This window comes from Bos mutus, chromosome 6 (assembly GCF_027580195.1).
Source record: "Bos mutus isolate GX-2022 chromosome 6, NWIPB_WYAK_1.1, whole genome shotgun sequence".
NCBI classification, from domain to species: domain Eukaryota; kingdom Metazoa; phylum Chordata; class Mammalia; order Artiodactyla; family Bovidae; genus Bos; species Bos mutus.
This window is the reverse complement of record NC_091622.1, coordinates 59,954,456-59,975,018: the sequence shown is the minus strand read 5'-3', so window position 1 is coordinate 59,975,018 and position 20,563 is coordinate 59,954,456. Positions and strand designations below refer to the sequence as shown.

The window sequence follows — 20,563 nt, the reverse complement described above, 5'->3', positions numbered from 1 at the left end:
TGAAAATTGGTTGCCCTTTTTTATATCCAGTTATGCTGAGAGAGTGTATGCCCCTGAGATACACGTATGCTAATTCTTAGAGCAGTTTAAGAAATATGGTTTCCATACTGAGAATCCCTTAGTGTGAGGTGTGTATAGGTAAATGCATATTTCAGCATGTTTTCTTGTAAAAATTAAAACTCATAGTTTTTATTTTCAACACTCCTAATTGAAAACAATATTTGAATTTACTTGTTGATTATAATATTTGGTTGCAAATTATTAAAGGCACATATGTGCAGCATTTTAGGCTGCAACTTATAAAACATAGAAGCCAAGAATTTCTAAGTTATTTTCTAAAGTAATCAACATGCATTTAATAAAATGAAGCCTTTGCTCTTGAATTTGAACCGACTGATTTTTCTGGAACTCAGTATCACCTCTGTGATCTCTCTTTGTAGATAGCGTAATTAAAATGTTCAATTTGCCTTTTCTATGAAACAAAACAAAACATGAAGCCAGGAGTTAATTGTTTCCATATGATGGAGAACTTTCGAAAATGCTTAAAAATACAAAAGCAAATTTGAAACAGAAGGGTTTTGTTTTTGTTTGTTTTTCATTGAAGTCAACATTTTTGGAAGTTAAAAAAAAGAACAGACTAGTACATCTATGTACAATAGGACAATGGTTATTATTCAGATGTATACATTACATGTTACAGATGCTTTGTAATTTTGTGAAACAGCACCCCTCCCGCCCCTGATTTTTAACCCTCAGTGCATTCTTGAGAATGGAGAGTGGTACTAAAGCAATTCCTCTACACCAAATGGTTACTTGGTATTTGATAAGCTAGCAAGGTTACACTGAAAATGAAAAGGGGCACATCGTTTAAATGTGCTGCTGGCCAGCATAAGTAAGTGAACTCAAGTGTGTGGTGGCCAAATTGCCCCACATTAGCCCTTGACTCCTGAGTACTTTCTCCATTCAGGTCTTATGGGATTTCAGTGCACGGGATTAAACTAAGCAGACTGATGACTAAGGAATCACCATTTTTGGCAAATGAGTCATTTTCAAAGCCCAGTTTTATGGTTATCGGGAAAATTGTAATATAGCTGACTTCTTTCGGAGGTCATAAAGATCCAGCTCTCTTTTCTTACTTTCTGTTGAAAACTCCCCTTAGTGAGGCATTCATCCCCATAACCAAAGCCATTGCTTCTTGTATTTCTTTAATCTTGATCTTGTTTGAAAGGAGTTATATCCAGGGCACAGTTTCTTCATCCATAACTAAATTTCTTTCGGACATTAAGACAGCTTGTATGTAATTATGTAATTAAAAATCTTCCTTAATCTGGATTTTACTAAATCTATAACTGTTTTAGCCAGTAAAAGCAAATTATATTTTGGCTTTTATAACTGATCTATATACTTTGAACATCTCTTTTGGGACTGTATTTGCCTTTGAATTATGAGATAGAAATTACTTTCTGTGACTGTTAATGCTTGTGGAAGTAGCATCTGGTGTCCTTGTTCTTGGGCTGGTGTTCATTTTACTGGCTGGATTCACATTTGAAATTAAAGTGGGATAAAAAGAGTTATTTCCCACCAGATGCCTTCGTCCTATTTTTATATAGCATATTGTTATTTCTAACTGTAAAAGTAGACATGATTATTGTGGAAAATTTGGATACCACAGAAAAATGCAAAGAAAGTAAAAATTATTCTACTCTCTTTTTGTTATCTTTAATTAGCAACTTTTCAAATATTGACTTGTTTTCAGTCTTTTTTTCTAGATAGAGATACTTTTAAAAAATTGGGATCACATTGAACGTATCATCCATCCTATAGCCAGCACTCCCCAGTGAACACTGCTTAGAAACATTTTCTCATTTTGTTAAGTATCTTACATATTTAAAAAAACTGTTTATCCGTTGCCAAACATTTGTTTTAAAATTGCTTAATATGTTATTGTAATGGAAAACTTTTTGTACATATCTTTATGTACATCTTGGACTTTTTTAAAGGATAAATTCAATCTTTTAAAGATGTATTCGTTTCAAGGAATGACAAGTAATTCAGTTTGTCCTCTCTCGCAATTCCAGATAAGTCCTCCTCTGCAAGAATCTGTCTTTATAACACCATCATGTTGGTCTCTCCAGAATGGTACAGTAACACGTTATTTATTAACAAGACCATCAGGGAACTTCTAATTAATAAATTTTTCACGTAACTGAAACACCCTTAAAAGTGTTCATACTAGGTTACTGTAAAACCTAAAATGTGAGTGAGAGTCTTTCTAAAATTGTATGACATATATTTGGAGAAGGAAATGGCAACCCACTCCAGTAGTCTTGCCTGGAGAATCCCACGGACAAAGGAGCCTGGTGGGCTACAGTCCATGGGGTTGCAAAGAGTCAGACATGACTGAGCGACTAACACACACACGTGACATATATTGCTATTGTCTTAAACATAATGAAAATATATGAAAATCATAATTTAACTCCTCTGATTTAAATCACAAGCAGCCTTATAAACAGTGGTTATTATACAGTCGGTTCTGCTAAAGTGCAATACATGTGTTTCTAAAAACTGCCACGCTATGCAGAATCATGACACACTGCCTCGCTGCCCTGCCCCCGCCGCCCAACCAGTGCTTAAGGGATAGTGGGATTAGGGACATACACTCAAAAACCTTTCTCAGTGACATGTTAAAAAAAAAAATAGAATGGAAACTGGATAAAAATCGGAGCACAATTTTACACATATGTGTTGGGTTAAGAAATAAATAGATAAAAGTATAATACAGCACTTTACCTTGAGAAAACCCTGACGCTTCCTGTGGACTGAGGCCCTGGAAGGGTTACAGCTTGTGAGCCATTGTGAGGTGATGGCAGTGGGGGTAACCTGAAATCAGAAGCAAAGTTGGGACACCCGGTGTGGAGGACCGTGGCTTGGCACCCTTGTGGGGAGCTGAGATCGCTGGCAGGTATTCGAGGTGTGGCTCTGTGCATTCTGTGTAACCTTAGGCAGCGGGGTTCCTCCCCGTGCAGTCTTCTGCTGTTACCCTGTGTTTCTTGCAGTGTGAAATCGTGCCTAAACAAATGTGAAATCCGAGTTATGCTCAGGTTGTTCCCTGTGATATCAGACACGAGAGTTAGAGGAGAACAGAGTGTACCATGTGGTACTGCACTGATGTCTCAGGGATATTCGTGTAAAAACAGAAAAACTTGGCTTAAGAGTCCAACTATTAGCAAGGTGAAAAGACAGCCTTCAGAATGGGAGAAAATAATAGCAAATGAAGCAACCGACAAACAACTAATCTCAAAAATATACAAGCAACTCCTACAGCTCAACTCCAGAAAAATAAACAACCCAATCAAAAAATGGGCCAAAGAACTAAATAGACATTTCTCCAAAGAAGACATACAGATGGCTAACAAACACATGAAAAGATGCTCAACATCACTCATTATCAGAGAAATGCAAATCAAAACCACTATGAGGTACCATTTCACACCAGTCAGAATGGCTGCGATCCAAAAGTCTACAAATAATAAATGCTGGAGAGGGTGTGGAGAAAAGGGAACCCTCTTACACTGTTGGTGGGAATGCAAACTAGTACAGCCACTCTGGAGAACAGTGTGGAGATTCCTTAAAAAACTGGAAATAGAACTGCCTTATGATCCAGCAACCCCACTGCTGGGCATACACACTGAGGAAACCAGAAGGGAAAGAGACACGTGTACCCCAATGTTCATCGCAGCACTGTTTATAATAGCCAAGACATGGAAGCAACCTAGACGTCCATCAGCAGATGAATGGATAAGACAGCTGTGGTACATATACACAATGGAGTATTACTCAGCCATTAAAAAGAATACATTTGAATCAGTTCTAATGAGGTGGATGAAACTGGAGCCTATTATACAGAGTGAAGTAAGCCAGAAGGAAAAACATAAATACAGTATACTAATGCATATATATGGAATTTAGAAAGAGGGTAACAATAACCCTGTGTACGAGACAGCAAAAGAGACACTGATGTATAGAACAGTCTTATGGACTCTGTGGGAGAGGGAGAGGGTGGGAAGATTTGGGAGAATGGCATTGAAACATGTAAAATATCATGTAGAAAACGAGTTGCCAGTCCAGGTTTGATGCACGATGCTGGATGCTTGGGGCTGGTGCACTAGGACGGCCCAGAGGGATGGTATGGGGAGGGAGGAGGGAGGAGGGTTCGGGATGGGGAACACATGTATACCTGTGGCGGATTCATTTTGATATTTGGCAAAACTAATACAATTATGTAAAGTTTAAAAAAAAAAAAAAAAGAACCCCCCCCAAAAAAAAAGAGTCCACACTGTGTAATGTAACAATAACAGCAGAACAGTAACAGTACTCTAAAGCGTAACAGTGACAGTAATAATAATGGTGCCCATTGATGTTTGTGGGTTTCTGACTGCCTGTGGTGACAGTACTTTCTGCCTCCTCCTAATGGACCTATTTCTCAATCTCTCATGGCTTTTAAACAAGTTTATCACACTTAGAATAACATCTTGTGTGCAGCCCTGGCACTGCGGGAGAGCCTGACAGGTTTAGACTTCAAATTATGATTTACCTGTGGCGTCTGTTACACCTAGTGAAACTCGTTTATCTTATGAATGAGTTACTACCTATGTATTCATTTGCAAGATTGTGAGAGGAAGTAACTGATGTTTTAAGTGAGAGCATCATCACACAGAATTTTCAGATTTTCTGTTTCATTAGAAAAAAGTTAACAAGACTCTTCTCATTCCCACATGCAAAAGTGAAGTGCGCTTAAGTGGGTACACCTGACGGGCATTTATAAGTTGCTGCTGAATTTCTTAAGTTGTTATTGTTCACGTCTATTTACAACCCGCTTCTGTGTTTGTGAGATGAGCTCATCTTTGGAAGGTGGGGCAGGCAAGTGTGATTTCAGAAGACCTTCCCTCCCAAGTTGCAGTATAATTAGAAGTCCAGATCCTCCCTCAGTTGCTTTTTATGACTCCCTGAGAAGGACATTTTTACCGTGAATGGTTGCCAAGATGCCTTGCTGGCTCGTGCTTCAGTAACTTTAATAAGGTGACAAGTCAAAACACCATCTAGATTTAGCAAGTCTCGTTAGTGTTGTTCTGAAAGAAAAGTAGATATCACAGTTCATCATTTAGATATTCCAGTGAAATCTGTATTTTAATTATGCATAGAGACTCTGAATAGCAATGTGGTATTTTGATTTTTAATTTCTAATCTGACTTTGTTAACTTTTTGTCTCTACACAATTTCTAGATATATTTGGGCTGCCTGACCTCACTGAGTCATTGCTAGTAATTAACAGGACTTTGTGGGAAAAGGGAACTTGCCTTCTGAGCTTTGTACCAAAGACCTGGGAAAAGTAAGTGTTTTTCTAACTTGCTTTAAAAAAAAATTCTGTTTAATTTGTCTCAGAAAGTTAATAATGTGTCTGTCACTTTTCTACTTCCTTTCTTTCCTGGCTTTATAAGTTTTATATGCGCTTATGGGCTTGAAACGTGGAAAGGGACTCAGGAACCTTAAAAAAAAAAGAAAACCTTCCAAGATATTAGGATGACTTTCTGCATTGTGCCATTTCTTTGGGATTTCATAAGCTGAGTCCTCAAGGTTGTGATAAAATCTTTTACCAGGTGCTCAGAAGATAAATTCTAAAGGTAAGAGTGTAATATGGTATGATAGAAACCTGAGTTCAGTTTTCTGAGCTTCAGGCATTTTAGACTTTTAAATAAGCTCTTTGGTTCTGAATTCTTTAGGATAAGAATGAAATCCATTTGGTTCTTTTCTTGTCTGGAAAGGAAAATAAAATTGAAAATCATGTGTTCAATAAGTCCCTCATGTAGCTTGGCCTTAGAAGAATTGATGCACCTATCAGTTCTATTATTTTACAACTTAGAGAAACTTGAAGATAGTTTGAGACACCTGTAGGAAGGCCTTGACAGAAAAACTTATTTGGTGCCATAAAGTTCAGTCTTATTCCCTGATCTTTTTGAAAAGAAAGGTAAAACGGGCCCTAAAAATAATAAAATCAGTCTGCTTTCTTGTCGATATTACTTGGAAATATGAGTGGCCCCTAAGAATGTAAACAAAATAGCACACACACACTCATGCACACTCACACGTGCTCACCCACACCTCCTTTCTGGTGTGTTCCAAAAGCAATATCATTGGCAATAGGAGCTGTTTGCTCATTAAATCACTACATAGTTTCCTAAACTTTGTATTTCTTGTGTATTCTAACTCCTCTACATTTCTGACAGTACAAATGAGATAGTTGAAACATTCCTAAAACAAAACAAGATAAAAGAACCTTACTCTAGAAGGTTCACAGAAGCATTAAACAGTAAGATCAGATTTTATCATTATGTTGTTTGTCATGTAAATTTATTTATAACAAAATTGTTTGTTATATGGAAATAATTATAGTAAGGTAAGTTATGACTCTTTTGAAGTTAAGTAAGATAGTCATACTGAAAAAATATTATACACACCACAGAATATACACACACACTGCGAAAACACTTTCTGAGAGCTATGAAGTCTCTGCTAAAATATAAATCCACTGAAAGCAAGGACTTTGAAAATTTTCTCCAAAAACACTTTTCTGTTTATAGTGAAATATGGGCAGTAGTGATATACTGTGGTATTAAAAAAAAAAAGTCAGTGGAATTTTTAAAAAATAATAGCAATATGTTTATTAATAGCTGAGTTTTTTAGTTTGTATTCACATATTGACCTTAAAATAATGGAAATCCTATGTGGTCTAATTGTTATTCCATCCTGGAAGGATATTTGAAAGAGGATTATGTTGAAAGTCACCAATCTGTTCACAGAAGTGGAACGAAAAGAGCAAAAGATTAATTCTCTGGGCTTTAGGATCTCAATATTTGCAGTAGTGTTTGGGTTGGAAATATAACAGTCCCAGAAAGTGAGCTACTTGGACTGCCTTTCAAATGATTTAGCATTTCTTTAAAATTTTATATAGTCCCTGGTGAAATATTTGCCTTCTGTTACACCAAAATATTCCCTTTGTGACATTGCTGTAAAAGTTACTTTTCCATTTTGTAGAAGCGAGGCCTTGGTAAGACCTTTGATCACCATAATAAACTAAAAACAGTCCCTGTGGTACCAGAGGGACCACGGCAGAAGAAGCGTACTAAAACTGAGGTCATAGGTGAAAATTTGTATGCACGAAGGATGTTCACAGGTGACTCTAAAGTTTAAAAAGGTGATTATAATGTGGATGCTACGCATAAATCTAGTCGTGAAGAACTAGTTGTATGGAAGTAAACAAGGGAGAGGGCAGGGCAGGGGGAGATAGAGGCAAGTCCCTTCTGAAATTTACAGAAGTCACGGGTGAATGTTTCTAATAGCACTTGGAGAGCTGTACGTGCGTGCTGAGTTGCTTCAGTTGTGTCCGACTCTGTGCGACTCTATGAACTGTAGCCGGCCAGGCCTCTGTCCATGGGATTCTTCAGGCAAGCATACTGTTGTGGGTTGCCAAGCCCTCCTCCAGGGGATCTTCCCAACCCTGGGGTCAAACCCACGTCTCTTCAGTCTCCTGCATTGGTAGGCAGGTTCTTTACCACTAGTACCACCTGAGAAGCCCTTATAAGAGGTACTTAAATGAATTAGTGACTTATTTTGGGGGAGGTAAATGCACAGTTTTACGGGAAATTCAGAACCCTAAACAACCACCATACTTCCTTTGAACTCCCACTTGTCCTGTGCTTTTATTTTTTTCCTAATCACAAACATGTTTTCAAAGTCTTCCTTGTTTCAAGTATGAAATTATTTGAAGTAGGTTTCTGAAAACTTGAGTCTATGACAAGATTAGATGCACTTTTGAAAAATTAGGCATGGATTATTTAAAAAAAGTAGAAAGTAGCTTCTATTTTATTATTGTCTTTAATGCATATGTGTTTCTTTTTATGTTAATACTGCCAGTGTAGAATATGCTATGAATTATTTGGTACCTTGCCTTTTCCACTTAATAAGTCATGAATTCCCATGCTAATAAATGTTTGTTCACAATATCATTTTTAGTGGAAGAGAAACAAGTGGATCTTAGCCTTTTGTTTAATTTGAGGTGATCCTGGCTTTCAGTTAGAAGGGAGTAAAAATATGTGAAGTATATGGTGAGAGTTTTTCATCTGCAAACAGATAATAGACTAGAATTCACCTTCTACAATCTCTATAGAGCGTTTACTGTAAAAAGACATGTTCTGAATAGGAGGCTTATGGGACTAGATATGTGTTCACAATGGTGAATGTCACCGTTTGACAGGCACTGTGTGTAAAACTTTGCGCCTTCTTTGGTCCCTTTGTTATATTACGGGAGCGCAGGTGACATGTTCCTCCTGCTTAGCTGTCTTCATCAATATTTCTGTGCCTAAGAAAGGATTCTATCTATGTTATTTCTCCCTCCCAAGAAGTTCTAAATATCTCAGATAAGGTGATGGGTACAGAAGGAACATTTCATAGGCTTTGGGATATAATTTCTTGGAACAGATTGAAATCCACATCAGTTGGAGATGCGAAATGTATTACAGATCTTTTATGCCTTCTCAGTTTTAGGTTCATTTATTAAACCAATATTTTTTGCACAACTACTGTGTGCTGGGCACCGTGTTCAGAGCTCAGTGTTCAAAGATGAATGAGATATGCTCTTGCTTTCAAAGAACTTAATTTGAGTTTCAAATTCAGATTCAAATTACATTTATTCAGTGTGTACTATGTGACGAACAGTCAGCTGGATATTCTTAAATGAGGTGTTTGACCACTAACATTCACTAACGATATTCATTGATCTATCTCTTCCAAAATAAATCATGAGTAGAATTTTCTCATCTTTAAGTTTTTTTATTATTTTTTCCTAAACTTTTGGTATCTGCTACTACTTGTTAAGTTAAATTAGCAAATGGAAACAAAGTTAGTAAACAACAAGCATTTAATTGATCAATTTAGAACAGTGATTTAAAAAACGTGTATATATATCTATAGACATATGAGCATGCACGCACACACACAAACACGTAATAGTTGGGAACCAGTATGCATATATATGGGGCTTCCTTCATGGCTCAGTGGTAAAGAGTCTGCCTCCCAATTCCGGAGACATGAGTTCAATCCCTGGGTTGGGAAGATGCTCTGGAGAAGGACATGGCAACCTACTCCAGTGTTCTTGCCAGAAGAACCCCATGGACAGAGGAGTCTAGTGGGCTATATAGTCCATGGGGTTGCAAAGAGTTGTCAACTAAACATCACCAATAAAACAACAATGCATATAAGGTAGTTGTAATTTCTCCTAGTAGGATAGTTCATAGTTCACATGGTACAATTAAATATACTAATTCTGATATTCTGCCCTTAGACTGGTTCCACTGTCTGAATGAATGTGGAAATCAAAGTATTGAGTCACTGGATTGTCACAGTAATTCTTAGGGTAGAGATTATTGAAACTCAGGGGAAAGGAACTTGCCAACATTCACACAGCTAAAAAATGTTTGACTTAGGATTCTAACTGTAATGCATCTAACTTCAAAGCCCATGCAGGACCCATCCAACTCTGGAGAGCTGGTAGAGAAGACAGACTCACAAATGTTACGAGCCCGTGGAGGAAGGGCAGTCATTTCCCAAGGAATCAGGGATCTAATGTCACATTAGACAAGTTAGCTTCCCTTGTGGCTCAGCTGGTAAAGAATCTGCCTGCAATGTGGGAGACCTGGGTTTGATCCCTGGGTTGAGAAGATCCCCTGGAGAAGGGAAAGGCTACCCACTCCAGTATTCTGGCCTGGAGAATTCCATGGACTGTATAGTCTGTGCGATTGCAAAGAGTCGGACATGACTGAGCAACTTTCAGTTCACTCACAATGTCACATAGCTGGGAAGTGGAGTGGTCAAGACTAAAGCCCAGTTCTCCTTGACTCTCATGTTTATGCTCTTAATCACCATGCTATGCTTAGAAGTAATCTTTTCTATGTTTCAAAACTCCCTTAATACCCTACTCAAATCTCTCTGATAATATGTTCTGATTTTATCTTTTATAGTTTTTAACTTGGGTATAGTTAATTACATAATGTTTAATAAACTGTAGTCTTGAGGGGGACTTCCCAGGTGGCACAGGGGTAAACAGTCTGCCTACCAGGCGGGAGATGTAAGTTTGATCCCTGGGTCGGGAAGATCCCCTGGAGGAGGAAATGGCAACCCACTCTATTATTCTTGCCTGGAAAATTCCATGGTCAGAAGAGCCTGGCGGGCTACAGTCCGTGGGGTTGCAAAGAGTCAGACACCACTGAGCACTGAGAGTGTGTGTATGCACACACACCCACACACACACACACACACACACACACACAAGGTCTTGAGCACTGGGATCCAGTTTCATTCACGTTTTTTGTATGTTTTTCATAACTCTTTGCTCAGTAAATTTTGCATTGGTAAAGTGAATAATTTCTAAGATATTTTGTCTCCTAAAATTCAGTATTTTAAAATTATATATGTAAAGCTTCTGTTGCAGTTATATCAAGTGTAACTTAAAAGGGGGGGGGGTCATTGGATTTAGTGTGATATTTATTTATTTACCTACTTATTTAATAGTTTGATATCTAGATTGATCTCGAAAGTTTCAGGAAATTCCTGATGCCATTTTATCTAAAAATTTATGACTTGCTGTCCAAAACTAGACTAAGTTTGGAAGCTGAGACTAAAACACACTTCTAGTACCTTTTGGAAACTGTAAAGCTGTCTTGATGCTCCTTTGCCATGGTAGGTATGAAACTGTCTTAAATAATATTTTTGACTCCATAAAAATATACTACCCTATCATTCATGTAGGTGAGGACCTCAGTTTCTAAAAATATGTGGAGCCCTTGTGTTGATGGTCACTACCGTTGAGTGACTTGTCTAATGTCACATAGCTGGGGAGTGGCTGGACTCAGATTAGACAACAAACGGAAGTACTTTTCTGGTTCAGGGTAGATTATGGGAGATCCCTGGAGTCAGGCACCCTAGTTTCTTGGCTTACGAACTCTGTGACTTATGGCAAGAAAACATCTGTAACACGAGAGTGGATAAGAAAACAGGTTATGAAAGTAGGTTCGTGTACCTGGTTCATTGGGAATTTGGGGAAAAAATGCCTGTATTCAGATGGGAACCACTTTTGCTCAGATATTCTTTAAAGGCTAGAATTGTGAACTTGTAAGACAGAATGTGATGGTTCAGTATTATAGCACATATTTATCCCACGATGACCCTTGGGTGTCTTTAAGCCAGAGTTCACCTTCTCTTGTAACTATTGTGTTTACTTCTATGTGCTCCAAGGAGGTAGTTTAGACTGTGCTTCATGTTCCCTATGCTGGAGGAGAGTAGGAAAGAAAATGGAAAATGTTACTTGAGATCAACATTGCCACTGGGCTTTGAAAAACTCTGGGGTTTCTTTCATCTTCCAGGCGAGTAGCACAAGTGAGCAGTGAGGGAGGAAGGCAAGCCCTGGGGAAGGTTCATAGCTTCTCTGCCTCTGTTAGTGGAAAAGAGGAAGGTGAGGGCCCGTAAATAGCTCTCATGGCAGGTCCAGGTATGTGAGAGCACAGGGAGCCGCTTATTCCCCTGGCTGCTGCTCAGCCTGACGGGAAGGAGACCACAGGAGAATGGATCTCAGAGCCTGGCTCTACAGCAGAAACAAATGCGTCCTGGCCATCACAGGCATGCATTTCATAGATTTCAAAGATTTGTGATGTTACTCTCTCTTGAGGTTTAATATCTTAGATTGCTAGAAGAGTGAACAAATTGGATAAAAATATTCTTTGGTCTCAGTCTGATTCTTGCACTTTTTGACTGCTTAGTTTTGCCCTTCGAAGGAAGGGCAGACTTGGCCTGTACATTCTTGATCATGAAAGCAGGAGCTGTCAGTAAATACTGAATTTAAAAACCACTGCCAGGGTTACGTCCCCCAACTATGTGACCTTGCAAAAAAGCTTTAGTCTGCTGTAACCCTTAATACATGGATACCCTGGCAGGGAAAATAAAATCCCGTCCTATCCCTTTCCCTTTTACTTGTGAACTAATTGTTGTTTTCCTGCATTTAAAAGCAGATGTTAAACTCTCCCTTTGATGTTCCACAGCGGACAGACTCCAGTTGTGTGTTACAACTCCAAATGCTTATCTGTGGTTAAATGAAGACCAGCTTTGGCAAATTACATTTTGATGGTTATGTTTTGATCTGGAGCCAGAGAACAGAATGGCAATTTATTCTTTCATCTGACACACATTTATTGGGTTCCTGCCTGGCCCTTTACATAAAGTGTTTTCAGATCTCACAAATACAACAGAAAGCTTGCAAACGTGATAGTGCTATCTCTATTTTATAGATAAGGAAAATAAGGTGTAGAAAATGATGAGAAAACTTGCTCACGGTTGCATTGCTATTAAGTGAATGGGATTTGATCTTGGGTTTTTGTCTGACTCCTTAGAAAAGACCCTGATGTTGGGAAATATTGAGGGTAGGGGGAGGAGGGGACGACAGAGAATGAGATGGTTGGAGGGCATCACCGACTTGATGGACATGAGTTTGAGCAAGCTCCGGGAGTTGGTGATGGACAGGGAAGCCTCGCGTGCTGCAGTCCATGGGGTCGCAAAGAGTCAGACACGACTGAGCGACTGAACTGAAAGCTGTTACTATGGTGGGGAGAGGGAGTTGTTGGGATAGGGAGATGGGACTGACTTTTCAGTGGAAATGATCGATGGAGCAAAGATCTTGATGATTGGAATATAAAACAGTTGATAAATCATGAGCCCCTGACTCATTCATTTATTCAGCAGATATTTATTGAGTATCTGTTTTGTGCTGGACACGCTCTGCGAGGTGCTGGAAATTCAGTGGTGGGCAGGTCATAATCCTTCACCAGCTTCAAGGAGGAACTAGAAATTCAAGAAAGAGTGTTTGTTGCCCCCCAAAACTTCAGTGTCTTGGGTGGGAGAGTAGAATAGGTTTTATAAAGTTTTTTAAGATGTGGAAATTTTGATGCCTTAACCAAAGTTGTAGAGTTTATTCTTCTTTTCATCAGTATGAAAAGAAAATTATCCACAAATAAACAGAGGGGTGGCTTCACTAGGAAGCTTGTGTAGGAAGCATCTGTACACCTTGGTTGGGCTGCTTAGGACATGCAGAAATGGAGGCTGGAGTGAAACTATATTGAGTTTTAAACAGTGTGGTGAACAAAAATTTGAGCAATTAGCTTTCAAGGACTGAATCTAATTCACCTTTGGAATCCCTTTTTTATGTAGGAGGACTGTGCTAAGTCCCCAGTAACTCTGGTTTATTGGTTCAGTGATGGGACATAAAATAAGGAAGAGAGGGGAAAGAAACTCATATGCTTGGTGGGTAGGAGGGTTAAGATAAGGTGATATCAAGGAGGAGTGGGACGGTAGCAGTGAAATAAACCGATAAATAAAGAGAGCACATGCCATAAGACAGACTTGATTCATATGTACAAACTATATTAATACCTGAGGAGGGGAGGAGTTGTGTTTAGGGAACCTGGAAATGCCGTTGGGTGTGAATACTTGAGAGAGACTTCAGCTTTCTTTTCACCTTCTAACTGGACTCTTCTGACTTTCTGTTCACATGTGAACCCACTGTTGTCCCCTTTCCCATCATGAACTTTATTCTACCTTTTTGAGACTTTGAGCCTCTAAGTGTGGTGAAAAGTGAAAGTAAAGTCGCTCAGTCGTGTCTGGCTCTGCGACCCCATGGACTGGAGCCCACCAAGCTCCTCCATCTGTGGGATTCTCCAGGCAAGAATACTGGAGTGGGTTGCCATTTCCTTCTCTAGGGGATCTTCCCGACCCAGGGATCGAACCCAGGTCTCCTGCATTGCAGGCAGACGCTTTAACCTCTGAGCCACCAGGGAAGCCAAGTGTGGAGGTGGCTCTTGAATAAGTAGGGTGGCCCATAGGTGTCAGTTTGCTGGGGCAGTCCTGACTGTGCCTGCTGCCTGGTATTGTTTTTGATGATGCCCCCTTTCAATAACAAATGTTCTGGTTTGGATGATAAATGGCCACCCTACTGATAAGGGAATTTGGTGGCATTCTGTATCTTTAAAAAAAAAAAAAATCTTTATAGTGTTCAGACTACTTTGATGAATTAATGTGGATGTAGTACTCATAAAATTATGTATTAGATTACTGTCTGATCTCTCATAAATAGAAAGAAGAGAAAATTAGCAGTACCTGAAAAGATTCAGATGTAGAGAAGTATAAGCCAATTTCAACAAAAAGAACTTTAATTACAGCTAATGTTTGGCATATGCTTAGTCAGTCAGTCAAGTTGTGTCTAACTGTTTACGACCCCATGAACTGCAGCTCGCTAGGCTCCTCTGTTCATGGGGATTCTCCAAGCCAAAATACTGGAGTGGGTAGGCATTCCCTCATCCAGGGGATCTTCCCAACTGAGGGATCAAGCCCAGGTCTCCCACATTGCAGATGGATTCTTTACTGACTGAGTCACCAGGGAAGCCCAAGAATACTGGAGTGTGTAGCCTATCCCTTCTCCAGGGGATCTTCCCAACCCAGGAGTCAAACAGTGGTCTCCTGCATTGCAGGTGGATTCTTTACCAGCTGAGCTACCCAGGAAGCACCAGTGGCTGGCATAGCCATATGAAAAAGGACATTTAAAGGTTGTCCTGAAGATGAATGGTGTTGAGGTAGTCTAGCATCCTTTGAGAAAATTTTGTCATGTTTATTTAGAGTTTCAGTGTTTCCACAACAGTGGTAATTTAATTTAGATGCATTTTCATTTGTTTTCCAAGTAGATAGTAGAAATAATTTCTTAGAGGTTTTGTCAGAGATTTAAATAAATGAGTAGAGGGGAAATTGTTGAATTCAGGTTTGTTTCTTAAGTCTGTTGAGTTGCGTCTTTTGTTGAAAATCAAATGAGGCATTCACACAGGGACTCAGAGCATACTAATAGAATATATGTTGGGATTTTTCTCCTAATAAATAGGATTAAATTGGTTTTATAGTTCATATACATAGATTTGCAGACACGAACTAGTATTTTGTCACACAGATATACGTAAAAGTTTTTTAAGTGTTCAGGAAATGCTTGACAATAGTTGCAGTATGGTTGGATAGGATTAAAATCATGCTTATTAGGATCAGTCTCTTCCATATTTTATGAGATAGTGATGGATTTACCTTCAAGTCCCATAGTTTCTTTTTCCCTCCAGGGTTATCTTTCATGCTAGTCAAGCTCATTTATGGCCTACTCTTTGCAGCCCCATGGACTCCTTTCCATGGGGTCGCAAATGGGGGACTCTGCTTTCCCATTTTACACTGCATCTCTAGCTTGGAAACATGTCCTTAATTCCCTGTGGTAGATAGAAGTTGAGTTTATGATTTTTAACAAAACCCTGAGAGTCCCATAAAATTGGCTACTAGATGTGGCAGAATGAGACCAACCCTCACGAGGCTGCCTCTCTGGCTTAGACATCGCCCCCTCCAAAAGTGATTGTCAGCATATTTGGTTGCAGAGACCAGGCATCCAATAGATTAAGGCTCTGGAAGAGTGAGGGTTTCCCTCTTCCTTCTGCCAGCTCTTTCCTTTCTCATATTAATTTCTTAGTGCTGCCTCTTCCCAGGATAATTGACAATGGCAAGTCCACCTCTCACAGGGCTGATCCTAACTACTTTTGCCAGGAATGGGATGACAGTGTTGGAGAAGGAAATGGCAGCCCACTCCAGTATTCTTGCCTAGAAAATCCCATGGATAGAGGTGTCTGGTGGGCTGCAGTCCATTGGGTTACCAAGAGTCAGACGTGACTGAGTGACTGAGCACACACAGGATGACAGCCACCACAGCTACCAGAAAGTCCAGAGTCAATACAAAGTCTTCCATAGAATCCTAGGAGGTTCCTTTCCTAAGGCAGGGCTGAGTTGGTTTAATCATATTGGGCATATACTGATGTGGTCAAGAATCTTAAAGAAAATGTTTTGTGATCACTTCATACCTGTTAGAATGACTGTCATTAAAAATACAAGAGATATTGACTTCCCTGGTGGTACAGTAGATAAGAATCCACCTGCCAATGTAGAGGACATGGGTTTGATCCCTGGTGGGGGAAGATCACACATGCCTCAGAGCAACTAAACCTGTGCGTCACAACTATGGAGCCGTGCTCTAGAGCCTGTGAGCTGCAACTGCAGAGCCTGTGTGCCACCACTGCTGAACCCTGCATGCTCTGGGGCCCGTGAGCAACAACTGTTGAGCCTGCCTCCCACATCTACTGAAGCCTGCACAACCTCAAGCCCTATGCTGCAACTTCTGAAGCCCATGCGCCTTAGAATCTGTGCTTCATAAAAAGAGAAGCCACCACAATGAGAAGCCCGTGTACCACGATGAAAAGTAGTCCCCCCACTCAGTGTAGTACAGAAAGCCTGCATGCAGAATGAAAACCCAGCACAACCAAAAATAAACAGATTGTTAAGAAAAATGCAAGAGATAAAAGTGTTGGTGAGGATGTGGAGAAAAGGGGCTTTTGTGCACTGCTGATGGGATTGTAAAATCATGTAGCCACTATGGAAAACAGTATGGAGGTCTTCAAAAAATTGAAAATGGAACCACCATAAGATGCAGCAATTCCATTTGCTGAGTATATGTCCAGAAGAAATGAAATCACTATGTGGGAGAGATATTTGCACCCACATGTTCATTGCAGCATTGTTTACAATAGTTAAGACATGCAAGTGTCCATCAACAGCTGAATGGATGGGTAAAGAAGCTGTGATATATATATCCAGTCGACTGTTTTTTCAGACATCAAGAAAAAAGAAAATCTTTCTACTTATAACAGAATGGATGGACCTTGACAGCATTATGCTAAGTGAAATAAGTCATACAGGGAAAGACACATTCTGTATGATCTCACTTATATGTAGAATCTAAAAAAAATCCTGAACTTAGAGAAGCAGAGAATAGATTGGTGATTGTCTGAGGTGAGGGGTTTAGGGGTAGGGAGAAGTAATTAAAAGGTACAAACTTCAGTTATAAGATAAATAAGTCATGGGAATGTAATCTGCAGCATGTGACTGTAGTTAACAATACTGTATTATGTATTTGAAAGCTGCTAAGAGATACTAAAGTTCTCATCCCAAGAGAAAAAAATTTTAACCTTTTTATTTTGTACTGGGGAATAGCCAATTAACTAACTTACTGCGGTGATCATTTTGAAAACTGATCAAGTAAATCATTTTGTGTGGAGACTTTTTCTGCCAGCAAACTAAAGTGGTACTCCCAACCTTAAAGAGTTTTATTAGGAAAGATGGAGGAATACAGGAAACAAAAGTTCTAGTCCTGGTTTTGCTAACTGCTAGTTGTGTGACTTTGTATTATATAAGCATTCCTTCCAGGGGTCATCATTTGCTTCTCCTTAAAATGATTTTCACATGCAATATGATTGTAAAGGTCCCTGTCAATCAGGAATTCTGTGCATCTATAATACCTCCTAAAAATATACAGTACAATTTTTGAACAAATTGAGCGTCTCTTACCTTTCTAGACACCACCCTGGTTTGTGACTCTAGCTGTTCTGTGGAGACCCAGGCATTGATCTTGCTGGAAAAAACCATTCCACCCATTATCTGATACTATACTATTCTGTTGGTATGCTTTTCACATGCAATGGCAAATAGGCTTTCCAAGTATCCCCAGTGATCGTCTCATGCAAAAAGTTGTGAATTTGGTCCATTATCAGCCTGAATGTTCAGAGAAGGCAATGGCACCCCACTCCAGTACTCTTGCCTGGAAAATCCCATGAACAGAGGAGCCTGGTTCTGCAGTCCCTGGGGTCGCTGCGAGTGGGACACGGCTGAGCAGCTTCGCTTTCACTTTTCACTTTCATCGTTGGGGAAGGAAATGGCAACCCACTCCAATGTTCTTGTCTGAGAATCCCAGGGATGGGGAGCCTGGTGGGCTGCTGTCTATGGGGTCGCACAGAGTTGGACACGACTGAAGTGACTTAGCAGCAGCAGAGGCAGCCTGAATGTTAGTGATGATGCCATTGTATTTTAAATGTTGGATCTTCTATGTAGCTGAATGGTGGCTTTGAATTTGCAGTGCTCAATATGTTACTTTATAGGTTTATTATTTTATTATTATTGTTTGTTGGTAATTTGGAGCAGTTCACTGCTGAAATGTTTTAAAAAAGAGAATAGGTACAAATTTCACAATTTCTGGAAAGAAATATCTTTGAAGCTTTGATAAAGATTCCATTGAATCTGTATATCACTTTGGGTAGTATTGACATTAAATATTAAGTTTTCTGATCTAGGAATATGGGATATCTTTTCATTTATTTGACTTGAATTTCTTTCAGACATTTTTTTGTAGTTTTAAGAATATAAGCCTTTTGCCTCTTCAAGATTATTCCTAAATATTTTGTTCTTTTTTGATTCTGTTATAAATAAAATTGTCTTTAATGTTCATTTTGGATTGTTTATCATTAGTGTATAGAAATGTAACTGATTTTGGTGTGTTGGTTTATATTCTATAACTTTGTTGAATTTGTTTATTTTACCATTTTTTTCCCTGAAATTGTTAGTGTTTTTTACATCTGTGATGGGTTTTAATGTTGTCTGTGAACAGAGATAATTTTACTTCTTCCTTTCCAATTTAGATGCTCTCACCCCGCCTCCTGCCCTGACTTTTTTCTCAATTGCTCTGGCTAGGACTTCCAGTATCATATTGAACAGAAGTGACAAGAAAAAAAAGTGCTAAGAGTGGGCATTCTTGCCTTGTTCTTGATCTTAACAGAAAAGCCTTCAGCTTTTCACCACTGGGTATATTGTTAGTTGTGATCTTTTCATATAAAGCTTTTATTTTGTTGAAGTAGTTTTCTTCTGTTCTTAATTTGTTGAGTGTTTTTATCATGAAATAGTGTTGAATTTTCTCAGATTTATTTTCTGCTTCAATTGAGATGATCATGTGATTTTTTTTTTTTTTTTTCCGCGTTCAGTGTGGTGTATTACACTGATTGATTTTCATATGTTGAACCATCTTTGCATTCCACCAATAAATCCCACTTCTAATATTCTGTTGAGTTGTTTACCAGTATTTTGTTAAGGCTTTTTCCATCAATATTCATAAAGAGTAATGGTCTGTAGGATTTTTTTTCTTTTAAAAAACACTGTCTTTGGTGTCAGTATAATACTGGTTTCATAGAATGAGTTTGGAAGCGTCTTTATTTTTTTTTTAGGAGGACTTGGGAAGGATTGATGTTAATTCTTCTTTAAATGTTTGATAGAATTTGCCAGTGAAGCCATTGGTCCTAGGCTTTTCTTTCTGAGATTACTGACCAATCTTGTTATAGGTCTGATTTTCTTTCTTCATAATTCCATCTTGGTAGGTGTAATTAGAAAGATACCTATTTTGTGATATCTAGGTTATCAAATTTGTTACCATACAATTGATCATAGTACTCTTTTATAATTGTCTTTAAATTCTCTTTTATAATTTCTTTAAAATTGGTAGTAATTTCTTTTTCATTTCTGATTTTATTTGAATCTTCTGTATTGTTTTTTAATCTAAAGTTTTGTCAGTTCTGTTGGACTGTTAAAGAGCCAACTTTTGGCTTTGTTGATTTTTCTGAGGTTGGCTTTTATGACTTTTATTCATTCTTACACTACTAACCAAATGGATATTTATATTAGTTCAATATTAGACTTCTGTATTTTGTTTTTGTCATTTTGGCAGTGAATAAGACCCCTTTACCTTATACATGTAGGTGTATGAAGGGTTTAAATAATTATTGCTTTTGAAATAATGAACTTGACTCTCTTTTTCTTCTTGGGTGATATTTTTCTTTCACAGCTTATTGTACGTTTGTTCTTAAAATTTGTTGCATTGTTGTGGTTACTGTCTCAGGGACAGTTTAAGTACTGTCCCATGATTTGGTTTCCAACTATGAAGTTCCTTATATTTTCTTCATGCCAAACTGATAGAAGTTCAGATGAGATTAGTTTTCATTATTTTAAATAAAAAAGCCAATTATTTATGAAATGGATGAACCTAGGGAGGAAAACTTAGAGGGCTAGTAGGTGAAAAGCTAAAAATTTTAATTCTGCTTTTGTGAACCTTGACATTTCATTCACTGATGTCAACTTACTGCCTCTTCCCATCTTACTCCCTCATGCATAAATTTGAGATTACCAAAATTCAATCAGTTGCCCTCTCTGTGATTATAAACCAATAGAAAGTTTCAGCATTACTTTCAAGGGAATGCCACTCAAAGCCAATCATTTCATAGCCCCCATTCCAAGCTAGAAAATCTTGTCTAGGCCTGTTGGTTTCTTAATTACTTCTTGATAATCCATTTACTCAAGTCAAGGCTATGGTCTTTCCAGTGGTCATGTACAGTTTTGAGAAATGGACTGTAAAGAAGGCGAAGTGCCAAAGGATTAATACCTTTGAACTGTGGTGCTGGAGAAGACTCCTGAAAGTCCCTTAGATAGGAAGAAGATCAAACCAGCCAATCTCAAGGGA

At 38.7% G+C, this 20,563-nt stretch overlaps 1 protein-coding gene across 12 annotated transcripts in view; it reads left to right on the top strand.

Moving 5' to 3' along the window:
- The window catches only part of APBB2 (amyloid beta precursor protein binding family B member 2), a 381,482-nt gene that overhangs the window by 106,414 nt on the left and 254,505 nt on the right, over positions 1-20,563 (top strand). For 9 of the 12 annotated variants that reach the window (XM_070372316.1, XM_070372318.1, XM_070372314.1 and 6 more), the window contains one exon: positions 5,287-5,392. The exons of the other annotated variants lie outside the window; for them this stretch is intronic. The gene's annotated coding sequence lies outside the window, so the exon portion shown is untranslated. The remainder of the gene's footprint in view (positions 1-5,286; positions 5,393-20,563) is intronic. 12 annotated transcript variants of the gene reach the window in all.